The sequence below is a fragment of the Polypterus senegalus genome, chromosome 2, assembly GCF_016835505.1.
Source record: "Polypterus senegalus isolate Bchr_013 chromosome 2, ASM1683550v1, whole genome shotgun sequence".
In the NCBI taxonomy this organism is placed as follows: Eukaryota; Metazoa; Chordata; class Cladistia; order Polypteriformes; family Polypteridae; genus Polypterus; species Polypterus senegalus.
This window is the reverse complement of record NC_053155.1, coordinates 293,463,658-293,477,125: the sequence shown is the minus strand read 5'-3', so window position 1 is coordinate 293,477,125 and position 13,468 is coordinate 293,463,658. Positions and strand designations below refer to the sequence as shown.

Below are 13,468 nucleotides of genomic sequence, written 5' to 3'. Positions count from 1 at the left end.
TTAATGTAACATTCACCTCTTTGGGAAGAAAACCAGAATACCTGGAAAAAACCTATATAGATACAGGGGAAAAATGTGTAATACTCCATACAGACAATGAGCAGTTGCTTGATCTAAACCAGGGCACTTGATCTCGGAGGCAGCAGCACTAACTACTATGTCTTGCCATCCTTCTCTTTACACAGTGCCTTTGAAAAGTATGGAAGTACATTGTGAATTTGAAATGTGGTCTACAAAACATTTGCATTTAATGCCAAATCAAATGGAAAATGTCAAAAGCATTCAAAGATTGTCTCAAAGTGAAAAATGGAACGACTTGATCTTGTTTGTAACTGCAAGCTAAGGTTTGTCAAGTTAAACAGCGCGTCTCATTGTCTATATAGTGAGCGACTGGCTTTGAATTAACCTGGGAGATAAGTGCCCCTTCCCTTTGTCCATGCCCACAATATCATCATAAATTTTGAAAGAAAATTTGAAAATGAAAGCAAAAATACTCTAAGGAAGAAGTGTATTTGCATAGAAATGCTAGAAATGTACAAAAGTATTTCAAATCATTGAACATTCATTGGAGTGCAGTATAGTCATCTGTACGGGAGTGGAAAAAAGATTGAACTCCAGAAGTATAGTAGAATAATGAGCAGTCTAGTGATACAAATAAAATGGTGTTTTCTGGCCAGAATGTTCAGGTAATCAAATACTGTATATCACATTAGCAAGGTTATTTCATTCCCACTGCACATTCATTTTGGAAGTGCCGAAAGTAATCATCTTGTGAAGATTAAAGAAAAGGTGAATGGATAATGACTGAGAACATTAGTGAAAAAAGTCTTGCTCCCCACTGCCATAAGATTAAACAGAAATGTCTCGATTTCAAAATGACAATGATGCAAAGCACACTGCCAGAACAAGCAACATGAGTTTAAAATAAAGAAGGTAGACAACTTGATGAGCCTAATCAGACTGCTGACATTAATTCCATGAATTGGAAAGCCATGATGAGACTTCAAAATTGCATTTCCCCCCCATAATTGGAGTAGTTTTACAAAGAGGCATGGGAATTTCTGCTCTATCACAATGCATATATTTGCATAGATTTTTCTAGAAATATATATTGGTGTAGGATAAATGCATTTCAGTTTTAATATATGTATTTTAGCATGCACAGTAATTTTATTATTTATTATTTCCACTGTATTTTGGTTGAACTCTTTGAAGTAGAAGATAAAACAACAGTCCATACTTCTACCCTGGACAGGGTACCAATAAAAGAAAATGTTGCACACGATAAAAGCGTATTTGAATATAATTGACTGATGGTGATCTTTTTGGATCATGAGTTGTTACATGTTGGTCAGACATGCAACAGTGTACTCTGTAGATGTGACAATAACTTTGAAGCTAAACTGAAGTTGACGTTTAAGTCAGAACTGCTGGATCATTTCTGAATAGCCGTCTTATCTTAACGTTCTCTGGACATTTTCAGGGAAAAGTATAAGTACATTGAAGTAATGTTTCTACTACCTTTACAACAAAAGCAAATGATCAAAACATAAGCAATAGAATATACTGTTTAAACTAGAGTAACAAGTATTGTACTTGTGAAATGCGTTTTCAATGATTCCATTAAACCTCTTTCTTGGCTCTTTTCACACAAACTAAATCACTTCAGGGTTTGATTGCTCCATTTCTGCCTAATGCCACAAATCTTTTTCAATAAGGTTTTAACTTCTTCTCATGCTTCTTTCTTTCTGGTTTCCATGTTGCATGCCAAGCTTTTAATTAATGATGTTGTTTTGCAAATATTCTTTGAGGAATATTCATATATTGTTAAAAGCAGTACACTGAATTCAAGAAAAAAAAAAAAAGGATGAGCAACTGATCCTTGAAATTATTTTGCTCAATAAATCAGTTCTATTATTCTCTTCATCTGCATGTATTGCACTTTCTTTAAACCGCATCATTTTTTGTCTCATTTTGCCATTCTGTGTGAAATGAGATAAAAAGTCCTTTGTTATTCTTTTTATCCGATTTCAGTTTGCTGCTTTCAAACTGTTCCTTATTAATTGATTTGTAATTTTTTTTTCCATTTTTGTGCAAGTTTTTCAAAATATTGACATTTTGTTCTATAGTACACTTCTTAATTCTTTTTAAAATAGTTTAATTTGATTTGCTTTACATTACATACATTGTCAAGTGAGAAAGTAGGCCATTGCTTTTACACTAGTGTTACTGTTTTATAATCATATCAGTTGTCTTTAATGCTTTTAGATATCAGTTTAATTTGTCCTCAGTAGATTAATAAGGACTTGTCAAGTTGGAATATTTTGAATTTAGACATTTAGGTGAATATATAGGAACCTCCAAATTAGACTGTCCTTGAGAAGAAACCTGACTGCTTATACTGAAAGGGTTAATTACAAAATTTGATTGTTCTTTTGCTTGACATAGGAATTTTTACAGAAATATAAGTTTTCATAGATAAATGTGCTTGTATATCTCGCATAAAATAAATTTACTGGTATAGTGTAATAGCATATTAAGACATGTACCTGAATAAAATGAACGATATGTGTAACATTCTACACACAGTTATATGGTACACAAGTCACACATCATTCAATCTGTAAGGTCATGTGTTACATTTAATTGTTAATTTAATATCCCTTTCTACAGTGAATCCCAAATTTAGTAGCTGAACTCAACTCTTTATACCTTCATGTTTCATGCCAGGGTGTCAAGCTCCGATCCTGGGGGGCACTCTGGCTGCAGATTTTCATTCCAGTCACTTACTTAATTAGTAACCAATTGCTGCTGCTATTGTAATAGACTTATTTTTCCTTAATTTTATTTTGCTTACAAACTCCTTTAAATGTTTTATTAATTTGCTACTTGTTAAGAAAAAATTTGAGATGCAAAGTAAGCTACAGGTGACCACCTACCTTAGGGGTATTAAGATATGTTTCTGGGAGACTGGCTTTGTTGCTGCAGAAAGTTTCATATTAAGAAATCATTTTTCACAGTTCGTAATCACATGTGGACTCACTCCAACATAGCAGACATTTACAAAATTCTTTTCTGGAAGTAATGTCACATGTTTTGTGACCCAGGACAAATCAGAACAGATTATTTTTCTCAGATCACTGTTTTATTCTTTTCAAATATTTTATTGAAACAAATACTGTATAAGGGACCCAAAGATATAAATGGTGTCAAGCTTCCTGGTCACCTGATGGTTCTCTTTGCATCTCATTATTATTTGTCTACTGGAAGCAAGGTTTGTGAAACTTAAAATGTAAGCAATTTAAAATTAAAAGATAGTGGTTTAGTTAGCAGCAGTAGATGATCACTAACTATGAAAGTGGTTGGAACAGAAGTCTGCAGCACCTGCGGCCCTCCAAGAGTTTGACAAGTGTTTAAAAGCATTCATTCCTTCCTCCTCCTCCTCCTCTGACTTCACCCCACTGCAGCCTCTTGTTCACATGGAGCACTGAGGTTTAGGGCTTCTCCAAACTTTGTCTCTCCTAAAGAGAAGTGGCTGCCAACTGTCCAATTCATTTTCATATTAAGCATATCCTTTGTAGTTTGCATAAATGTTAGTACAGTCCATTGGACAATAGTGGAAACGTTAGAAATTTTTGACTGACAATGGCGACACATGGTTTAAATCAATTAATCATTATGAAGTCATGTAAAGGTGTTCATCATATACTGTAATTAGTTTTCAAAATTAATAATGAGCTCAAATTATGTAATCCATTGTTTGAATTGCTTTGCACTTTTTACATTTACTGATCTATGAGGTTGAATTTTAAAGTTTTGTTTAAATTATTTTGACTATATTCACTAGATGAATGTCATTCTATGTCATGACCTGCTAATGTATTTAGTAAACTATATTTGAGCATTTTGATGACTCAAAAACATAACGTTTTTTATTTACCACAGGACAAATATGTTTTATTGTATTTGCATACTTTAACGATTTGTAAATACATTAGCATAAATATAAAGAAGTAATATTTAAGTATGCTGTTCTATTATTTCAAGACCAGTGCATAGTCCAGGGTACGTACCTTCTTTGTAACCAGTATAGGCTCTGGATATAGGCTTTGGATTGAAATTAATATTTCTGAAGACGATTAAAGAATAATTATATTCAGTATTTGAAAAAACCAAAACAAAGAAATGCCCAGGGTTTCTGTTGTATAAGAATCAATTTAATTGACTATGTTAACAGACAGTTAATGTAACAGTTAATGTAAGCAGGTTCACAAACTGATGCATAGATGAAGTAGCCAGAGAAATGAGACATTATCATTATTTTTTATAATTTTTACTATGCAGAATACATAATTAAAACACATTGAATTTTTACCACTGGTAATTATGCGGTTGACATACACTACTGTAATGTCTTCTTGATAATGGTTAATGCCAAGTAAATCATTCCTAATTACACAGGATTCCAAATATTTTCTACAGACAAAGTTTAAAAATCAAATAATTTGCATCACAAATGTATCCTGTAGGACTAATTGTTGTGCTATACAAACAACTTGTGCAGAGCATATTTGATCATACATAGCTGTTAGAACTTGACTAAGGACAATAAGATTATAAAAAAAACTGATTGATCATATTCAGAACAACTATGATAATTGGTTACATTCTGTTTATGTATTTAATTTAGCCTATTTTTATTTTGAGTCCAAATATTTTTCCCATCTGTTATTTTGATCTCTTTTGCAACCTGAATATATGATAAGCAAACATTACCTTAACCTGTCACCTACTAAGTAAATCTCTTTAGTACAGTATGGTGGCTAAAATATTGTTTTCACTGAAAAGTAAAGGAAATCATTTGAACAGAATCATCAATGGATCCTAAATCCTGTTTCCTTTAATGTTTTCCTGAACCCAATTCTTCCAGTACGATAAAATATGAAATCAATAAGTTCCATGGTTACTTTATAACATGCTCAACCATAAAAGCTGCAGTCATGTTTCTATATTGAAAAAAAGGCATGTACCTCATTACACTCGATACTATCATGTCGTCTTTACACAAGTGTTATTTGTTTTCATGCTGTGATTATTTCTCAGACTTGTATATAAATGTCACATATAAATTCACTATCTTGTAGGCTGAATATGAACAGTTCATTATTTTGGCAAGCATTTCCATGATAGTGCTACTCACAAAAAGAGAAATACTGAAACACTGGTCTAGCACAGGTTGATATTCAGCACACATTTGATGATTTGTTCATATAGGTAACTAGTGTAATTGATTTTGGAATATAATGCCAATGCACCAGCCATCTTGTCATCTTTTTTTGAACCTGCTTCCTCCATATCTGCCCATTTAGATTTTTTTTATTTGGAATTTAAGATATTATGTATTCCCAATCCAGTATTATAAAATGGCAGTACACAATGGTTGCCCAGAAAGTTTTGCAAAGCTGTTTATTGCTGGTAATTTATTATTCATTTGCTTTATATACACACAGGATAACTGGATACATTTGCTACATACCTTATTTTTATACATAATCGCAGTCAAGAGCATATACTCCCTCCTTGGTCCAGTCTGAATCAAATCCTGCATTTGTAGCTGCTTCCTCAGTAACCTTGTCAGTACTCATTAGTCTCTTCACATGGATAGCATCCTTAGGGGCTCCAAAGAGGTGTGAATCTCTCTAAGCTAGGGGTGAGTGAAGAAAAACAGTCCTCCCAAGTTTTGTGCTCCCTGTATTTTCGACTTGGGTGTGGCCATTCATTTTTATGATAAAGATGAATTTTAGCAACATTTTTGTGAGGTCAAGTTCTGCTTAAATGCTTCTGTAACTTCTTGCAAATCTCAGCGTACAGATCTGAGTTAAGTATTATCATGTCTACCAAAATCACCACTTCTGAATCCCAACAAAAGTGTCCATGGCTTTCACTGCAGAAGGGATATCCTTAAACTACTACTTCTGAAGAGATCTGAAATGATGCCATTTCATTGATTATCTTTTACTCTCCAGTTCAAATTGATGGACCCCCAGTGACGACCTGTGAAGACCTTTCACCGTCAGTCTCATAATGGGAGAGCTAATCAGAATACCCTCATTCTGCAAAGTTTTGTGATTGTTGGCATGCTTACATGTAACTTAATGTACACAAACTTGAATATTCTAAGGCCAGTGGACCATTTCAGGCTAATCATAGCGTAGAATAGGCTTTAGATGTATACAAAGTGCAACTCGTTTGGGCAACCATTGTATGTTTATTTTTAGACTGTTATTTTATAGCCATCAGATTCTTTTACGAAAGTAAGTCACCCCAAAGCAGACTGTTATTTCTGTTAAGAACTGAAAACTCTCCATGCTGGTGAGCCACGCTATATAAAAATGTCATTTGTTAAATTGTTTCCTTTTTTTAACATATTTATATTTTCTAGACTTCTTTGTAAGGTTTTTATCCTAGCAGATTACAATAAATTAAAATATTTTAATGTACTCAGTCAAATTAACATGAGTTACTAGGTACATATTAAAATATTTCAGTTCAAGTCCCCAAACCATGAATAATTATTGAATGCTTTAAAACCATAATATTAATACAATCAGAAGTCCAAAACTGATAGCTCCACTGAAGTTTATTTTGTTAAAGACATTTTATATATATATATATATATATATATATATATATATATATATATATATATATATATATATATATATATATATATATAGATATACATACATACATACATACACAGTATATATAATATAATTGTTTAAATGTGCAAAGCATTCTTTATTTAAATAAGAATTTGAATTGATACAAGTAAAACTAGATGCAATACCAGATGAGCTACCAGATTTAACCAAAAAAGCCAAGTTTGCAAATTTTGGATGTTAGCTTTTCATTGTATTGGCATATAATATAAATTGTAATGTTTGTGTAGAGCTTTTTGTATACCTTATTTCCATTTAGTCATGTTGGTAGTACTGAGTTGTGTGGCTCACATTTGAGTCAATGTTTCAAATCCACTATTGTATAATAAAAAATAAATGGCTTAACTGTATTCTGGTGTTTCCTCCATTTATTCAAGTGTAAATTGCATCTCAGGTCCTTGGATGAACAATGTTTTGTTTTTTGTTCTTGCCTAATCATACTCTCCATGAGTTTAGAAGTGTTAGCCAGAAATAATTAAGACATAATTGTGCTTAAGAAAATGATCTTTGTTGTGAACCATGAGTATACAGCATGCTATGATATTTTTCTTCACAGACAATTTTAATTAATGCCATCAAGATAATGATTAAAAGGTGTTGATGGAAGATGCATATTCCAAAGTGAAAAATCAAAACAATGTGAAATGTGTCTTTATGATATTTGTTTATAGAAAAATCAAAATGCCATTTGTGGCGTAGGAGTTTCACCTTTCAACCTTTTTTGTGAAATAACCTCAATGCTGTCAGTAACAAGTTTTCTAAGGTATGTAAGGCATATGTTTGTGTGCTCTTGGAACATTGTGTTCCTTTGATTGCAGCTCTGGACATGTAAATTATGTTAAGGTTAGAACTTTGTTGCCTTTCTTTAATTTTTGTCGAAGTTGAAGAAGGCTGTTTGTTGCCATGGGAACCAGAAAAGTTGCCCGGGTCTGCCTTGCAGGAATATGTTAGGCGGGAAAAAAAAAATCTGCGTTAGAATACAAAATGCATTTAATCTCTCTGTCAATAAAACCTACTGAATTCTTTTTAGTATTACAGAAGGGTCAGTGTGTGTCCTTGCAGCATTGGGCGTATGATCGGGTCCAATTGTGCACATATCAACTGCAACAATAAAGAATTGCCAGTTTACCTAACCTGAATGTCTTTGATGTGGGCGAGGAAAATCAGCATATCTGGGGGCACACTCACATAGTCATTGGAAAAACATGTTAAACTCCACACAGACAGTGACCTAGAAACTTCAATGAAACCAGGACGCTGGATTTGTGAGATCTATTATCTCACTGATTTCCATTTTCCAACTTAAACTTCTACGTTCATCTATACTTTTGAAGCCTTCTTTATAGTCATGGGAGACTAGGCCCTACCCTGGCAGCACTGGACAAGTGGTGAAAGCCAACCCTGGATGGGGTGCCAGTCTGTTGCCGAGCATTCTCATTATAGCATCCTTACAAAGCTTATTTCGATCTATTCATTTTCTGAACCTGCTTTTTCTACTCCTGAATCCCAGGGTGCTGGAACCTATCCTGGCAGTGTTGGTTATAAGGCTGGAAACAATATTGGATGAAATGTCAGTCCATCATGGGGCACACAAATACACACACACACACACACACACACACACACCTACACCCATTCATATTTGGATAACCTAGGGTTACAAGTCAGCCTGATGTGCAGTACAGTACATGCATTTGGGATATGGGGACAAATCAAGTGGGCTGAGACTGGAGCCCAGCTCTCTGTAGCTTTGAGGCTGTAGCACTAAGTACTGCATACTGAGAGGAGGTTTTAATAATGTATATGCCTGATTTGCATATTCATTCAACGGCAAGTTGTAAGTAGAAGTGTCTCCTACTGTGCTTTGCTTTTCACTTCAGTCCAAACTATAAAAAGTTGCCCTTCCTCTTTGTTTGTTAGTGCTTTTCAGTATTCTCACTGGTAATATACATCTTTTAAGAAAGAGAATTTCTAACTTTCATGTCTAACGTATACATATGAATACCAGATTTCACAAGTAAGTACCTTACATAGTGCATCATTCTGGAGGGAAAATACTCTGTGAAAGTCTCTAGAGGGCAAAAATGCAAGTGAATTGTCATTTGAAAAACCAGGGCCTTGGATATTATTAGTAGCGCCAGTTAAAGTGGTTTCCATGGAAACTGAATTTTAGTTCACCCAGTCATTCTGAAATTTTTAGTCAGATCTGAACAAAAACAGAAATGTGGGGTTTTTGTGCTTAAGCATTCATAAAGAAGAAAATGTCAACCCCACTCACTAGTGAAAGAGAAAGGAATATTCTATTTTTGATCAGACTGGATCGATTTAAACATTTCATTGTAATTTATTCAGTGAAAAAATTCAGGGTTTTAAAAAACAGTTCTTCCTGACACCAACTTATAAAAAATAGCAAGAAAGAAATGTGGCGTTCTTCCATTTTCTTGTGCCTTAAGTTGTTTGTTTATATTGATTGTCTCTTCTCTACCAGTTAACTGTAACATTTTCAACTCATTTAAAGATTTAGGATGGAACCTACCATAGTAAGCATTTGTCTTAAGGCAGGATGTGTCCCTGGATGGGTGCTAATCTATCACAAGGCCCAATCACACACCCAAACTGAGACAATTTATAATCCCCAGTTAAACTTACAGGGACATATTTGGAATGTGGGACTGCAGTATCTGGAGGACAAGCACCACCAACATGCAGACTCCATACAGACAGTAACTGAGCACAGGATTCAAACCAGGACGCTACATCAATATGGAAGTACTGGAGAATGTTTGCTTCCGATCGATTAGTGGTGTAATCATATCCATTGTGGATGACTTACCTTCGACAGGCAATCAACAAAGAAAAAGGAGTGAACTGTAAATGTGGATCTGCTAACCTTGGCACTGACATAAATCCAGCTCCATTCATCTGTCGAGTATGTAGCCAGCACATCGCCTCCAGACCTGGCTTGACTGCACATGAGAAAAGTCATCAACGGGGCTGAAGAAGAGGAAGTAATCCTAGGACCAAGGAATGCTAATGAATGAATGAACTTAATACAGTGCCACTTTACAGAATTTAAAGAAATGGAGCAGTACTAGGTTGTTGTACCGTGTTAGCCATTATGAATGTAGAGAAAAGCCAAGCAAAATGACACCTTTTATTGGCTAACTAAGAAGATTACAATATGCAAGCTTTCGAGGCAACTCAGGCCCCTTCTTCAGGCAGATTACATCTTGCCTGAAGAAGGGGCCTGAGTTGCCTCAACTTGCATATTGTAATCTTCTTAGTTAGCCAATAAAAGGTGTCATTTTGCTTGGCTTTTCTCTACAAGAAATGGAGCACAAATTCATTCCTTTTCCGATTCCACTTATTCTGAGATGTGAGCTCACAGTTATTCATTGCAGACAGGGAACAACTTTGGAGTTAAAGGCACACTGATATACATAGCCACAATTACAGCACACTCACACAGGTCTGTTTAGATTCATAGAATTAACCTACCATGTGTGTCTTTAGTAAACTGTTAGAGCCTAAGAAATAACAGACATGGTAATGATATGTGAAATCCTCATAGGCTCTGTCCAGGTCATGATCTGAACCACACAACTTTAGTAACGGTCCATCTTGCAAAAATGTTAAAATTTCAGTTTTCCATCCATTCATTTTCTCAACCCATTCATTTCCATAGTGTGGCACAAGACATATTCAAACTTGATTTAGTAATTTCTATCTATTATAGAAAAAAAATGAACATAACCTTGTAAATTGCTGTCTTTGTACTTTTGCTCACTCTGTGTGCAAATGCACTGGCATTAGTCTGACTCTATCTCTCTCTTTCTGAAATCTAAAAATGAAAACCTACCTATGGGATAAGAAATGAAAAAATGCCAACAATCCCAAAAACTGTGTCATGGAGTAGAATATGCATTATTGACAATGATTACCATCAACAGTTGATGATTTTAAGAATATCTGAACATTACAAGACTAAAAATCATTACAGCTGCTAAGTAACGTCTCAAAATGATCACAATGAAATCCTGAAACAAGTGTCTCAATATGTATGGTGGTTGTCTTGAAAGAAACCTTATCCAGTTACACTAGATCAGGCTCCTGGCTTTACAAGAATGTCAAGTGAAATGTGAAATTGAACCCTGGCATTATTCTGTGATTGCTACAAAAGAAAAATGAAATTAATGTTGGAGGTATGGTATTGCAGTGGTTGGCACTTCAGCCTCCAGTCTCCAGGGATCAGGGTTGAAAATCCAGTCCAGTCACTTTCTGCCTGGTGCTTGTATATTCTTTTGCAGTTCATATGGCTTTCACCAGAGCCTGTCGTTTCCTGCCTTATTCCCTAATATACTTCCATCCATCCATCCATTTTCTAACCCACTGAATCCGAATACAGGGTCACGGGGGTCTGCTGGAGCCAATCCCAGGCAACACAGGGCACAAGGCAGGAACCAATCCTGGGCAGGGTGCCAACCCACCGCAGGACACACACAAACACACCCACACACCAAGCACACACTAGGGCCAATTTAGAATCGCCAATCCACCTAACCTGCATGTCTTGGGATTGTGGGAGGAAACCGGAGCGCCCGGAGGAAACCCATGCAGACACGGGGAGAACATGCAAACTCCACGCAGTGAAGTGAAGTGAACCCGGGTCTCCTAACTGCAAGGCAGCAGCGCTACCACTGCGCCACCGTGCCGCCCCCCTAATATACTTGTTAAATGAATTAATAACTCCAAAAGGGTATCTTGTGAGTAAGTTTGTGTATGTGATTGAACTGAATTGGATAATCAGAATACACAAATCAATTGGTAATTACTTGTAACTCAGTCCCTGGATGCATGGAGTTTCATGTTCTGCCAGCGTCTCTATAGTGGCTTTTACTAAGGGTTCTTTCGTTTTCGTCTCTCATCCCTAAGATATGCACTTTAGGTTGTCAGTATGAGCAACTCTAACTCTGTGTTTGTGCGTGTGTGTGTGAGTGATTTGTCAAACTGGCACCCAGTCCACGGTTTGTTCTTAACGTGTGCCTATTGTTGACAGAAACAGCAGTGGCCCACCAGGCCCCTGAATTTGACTGTGTGTTTAGAAAGTGGATGGCGTAGACAGTAGTTATTTTGTGTGTGTGTTCACATTTTTCCTGCTTTACCCTTTCCCCAGGTACTCTGATTTTTTTTTTCAACCAAATTCCAAAGAGCTGCATATTAACTTTGGTCACTTAAAATTAACTCTGTGCGAGTGAGAATGGCTGTGCCTTGTAATGGGCTGGCATCCCATCATGAACTAAAATGGTTGTGTCTTGCACGTCATGCATCTTGGGTAGATTCGCTGTTATTTTAACATTGCATCATTTAGGTTCAGTAAATGTATGTACAGTCATCTACCAGCTGTCACCCCACATTCCAACACAAGGATATTTAAAATACTAGGGTTTTGCCTACCACAGTTGTAAAAATCTACTGCAGAGTACATATTCTGGGCTCTGTCAATTTGATGAGAAAAGTGTAATATTTTTCTTTTTCAAGAATTAATTTTCTTTTCCGCAAATGTTGTCAACAATATGTAAATGTATCTTTGACAACTCTCAGAAGGGAAAAAAGAAAAAAAAAACACATTTTCATTGTTGATTTCCAGGTGTTCATCTTGTCAGAAATTATTTGGTTTAAAAATAGGAAACAGAAGTTGTGGTTTGATGATAATTGTCAGTGTTAATGAATAGATAATTTAGGCTTAGATAATTCCAGAGATTGAAAACATGGCATACAGATGTCAAAAGCTTTTCCAGCTTCATTTATAGAAATCACTTTATAATATTTGAACTCTTAACTATGGAGTCATTATCTCTTAAAAGAAGTATCCACTGCATCCATTTTAGCCATGAGCTGGCTCTTCATCTGGGGTTGGTTCCTGCCTCGGATGCACTGCCACCAAGATCGGTTCCATCTCGCTCAATTTCTATCCCCTTTTCCTGGTGAGAGTTAAGGGTGGTCACAGTCCGAGTATAGTAAATCAGGCCAGAACACCCTGTAACTACAGTAGCTTTAGTCCCCAGGTACTCCACAGAGAACTGCCAGGCATGCCCAGTGCATCCGGGGCATATAATCCCTCCAGCGAATCTTCCTAATTGCTGTGCTTGGTATACCTCTCATAGGAGATGCCCAGGGTGTGGACGCCCTAACTAGATATCCAAGATACCTGAACTAGCACTTCTTAGTTAGGCGGGCCAAAAACTCTACTGTAGTGTACTTCCAGATTAACAGACTGCTCACCCTGCCCATAGAGTACAAATGCTAAAATCTTCACTTTTTCTCCTGTAAATGTGACCTCATTCTTGTGCTCACTGTCTGAAGTTGGTCATCATCGGTGAGGATGGGAACACAGATTGACTGTTAAATTCACCTTTGCATGATGGAAGGGTTTGCAAGCTTCAGGGATGCTTGAAGGTAAGTTGATGGGATCCTTTCACTCTTGGAATGGCCTAAAGACATGGGCCAAGCCTTGAGTGATCAACAGATAAATTCTTGCAGTGGTTAATTTCAAAATTGTAAGAGAGTTATCCAGAACAGCAACACCAGGATCTAAGTATGCAATCAGACATTAAATTGTCATTCAAAACCAGTAACCTTATGAAAAGATAACCCACGTGCTCCAGTTGGCTGTCATCACGAAAAGCAGCATAGACTCCTAGACCATTCAGGCTCAACACCTACAATACAAGACCAAGGGTGAAGTT

The 13,468-nt window shown here is 36.1% G+C and overlaps 1 protein-coding gene across 3 annotated transcripts in view; it reads left to right on the top strand.

Annotated features, from left to right (window-relative positions):
- Positions 1-13,468, top strand: part of dclk1a (doublecortin-like kinase 1a) — a 401,030-nt gene that overhangs the window by 356,665 nt on the left and 30,897 nt on the right. The gene's annotated exons all lie outside the window — the stretch shown is intronic.